Genomic DNA, 2,077 nt, shown 5'->3' with positions numbered 1-2,077 from the left:
GCCTGGTATGGCCTGATATGGCCTGGTATGGCCTGATATGGCCTGGTATGGCCTGATATGGCCTGATATGGCCTGGTATGGCCTGGTATGGCCTGATATGGCCTGGTATGGCCTGATATGGCCTGGTATGGCCTGGTATAGCCTGATATGGCCTGATATGGCCTGATATGGCCTGGTATGGCCTGATATGGCCAGGTATGGCCTGGTATGGCCTGGTATGGCCTGATATGGCCTGGTATGGCCTGGTATGGCCTGATATGGCCTGATATGGCCTGGTATGGCCTGGTATGGCCTGATATGGCCTGGTATGGCCTGATATGGCCTGATATGGCCTGGTATGGCCTGGTATGGCCTGGTATGGCCTGGTATGGCCTGATATGGCCTGGTATGTCCTGGTATGGCCTGATATGGCCTGGTATGGCCTGATATGGCCTGGTATGGCCTGGTATGGCCTGGTATGGCCTGATATGGCCTGGTATGGCCTGGTATGGCCTGGTATGGCCTGGTATGGCCTGGTATGGCCTGATATGGCCTGGTATGGCCTGGTATGGCCTGATATGGCCTGATATGGCCTGGTATGGCCTGATATGGCCTGGTATGGCCTGGTATGGCCTGATATGGCCTGGTATGGCCTGATATGGCCTGGTATGGCCTGGTATGGCCTGATATGGCCTGGTATGGCCTGGTATGGCCTGATATGGCCTGATATGGCCTGGTATGGCCTGATATGGCCTGGTATGGCCTGGTATGGCCTGATATGGCCTGATATGGCCTGGTATGGCCTGGTATGGCCTGATATGGCCTGGTATGGCCTGATATGGCCTGGTATGGCCTGGTATGGCCTGATATGGCCTGGTATGGCCTGGTATGGCCTGATATGGCCTGGTATGGCCTGATATGGCCTGGTATGGCCTGGTATGGCCTGATATGGCCTGGTATGGCCTGGTATTGCCTGATATGGCCTGGTATGGCCTGGTATGGCCTGATATGGCCTGGTATGGCCTGATATGGCCTGGTATGGCCTGATATGGCCTGGTATGGCCTGATATGGCTTTAATCCAGAGTCTATGAGATGTGATTAATACAGAGTAAAATCAACAGACAAACCCCATCATGCAGATTACAGAGCGGGATTAGTGTTATCCCTCTGAGCTGAACTCATTCACTAATTTGATGGAGACTTTTCCCTATCAGATTGATTTTTCTCTCTACGACCCATGGTGATGATACTAGATGGTTAGCTAACACTGATTTCCTCAGTGCTAATGTCCTAGTGTTAGTGGTTGACTCCACTGCAGAACTGTCCTCTGGCCTGGCTGGTGCTATCCTCTCCTGGCGACTTGGGGCCTTTGCTGTGTTAACACTATTATAAACCATGCAGCATCTGTCTGGGGGTTGAACACATCTCCCAGAAACACAACTCATCTGTGGACTACAGTAATTAAGGAGGTCAGGGAGGACAGGAAGGCTGGAGGGAGATACAGACACAGGAAGGGGAGGGGCTGGAGGGAGATACAGACACAGGAAGGGGAGTGGCTGGAAGGAGATACAGACACAGGAAGGGGAGGGGCTGGAGGGAGATACAGACACAGGAAGGGGAGAGGCTGGAGGGAGATACAGACACAGGAAGGGGAGAGGCTGGAGGGAGATACAGACACAGGAAGGGGAGGGGCTGGAGGGAGGGAGATACAGACACAGGAAGGGGAGGGGCTGGAGGGAGATACAGACACAGAAAGGGGAGGGGCTGGAGGGAGGGAGATACAGACACAGGAGGGGGAGGGGCTGGAGGGAGGGAGATACAGACACAGGAAGGGGAGGGGCTGGAGGGAGGGAAATACAGACACATAAAGGGGAGGGGCTGGAGGGAGGGAGATACAGATACATAAAGGGGAGGGGCTGGAGGGAGATACAGACACAGAAAGGGGAGGGGCTGGAGGGAGGGAGATACAGACACAGGAAGGGGAGGGGCTGGAGGGAGGGAGATACAGACACAGGAAGGGGAGGGGCTGGAGGGAGATACAGACACAGGAAGGGGAGGGGCTGGAGGGAGATACAGACACAGGAAGGGGAGGGGCTG

General features: G+C 54.9%; 1 pseudogene; it reads left to right on the top strand.

Moving 5' to 3' along the window:
* The first annotated feature begins 207 nt into the window (after window positions 1-207).
* LOC116356911 (glutamine-rich protein 2-like) lies at window positions 208-896 on the top strand (annotated as a pseudogene).
* Window positions 897-2,077: the final 1,181 nt, after the last annotated feature.

The sequence above is a fragment of the Oncorhynchus kisutch genome, linkage group LG24 (genome assembly GCF_002021735.2).
Source record: "Oncorhynchus kisutch isolate 150728-3 linkage group LG24, Okis_V2, whole genome shotgun sequence".
Lineage (NCBI taxonomy): Eukaryota > Metazoa > Chordata > Actinopteri > Salmoniformes > Salmonidae > Oncorhynchus > Oncorhynchus kisutch.
This window is presented reverse-complemented; position numbering and strand designations above follow the sequence as displayed.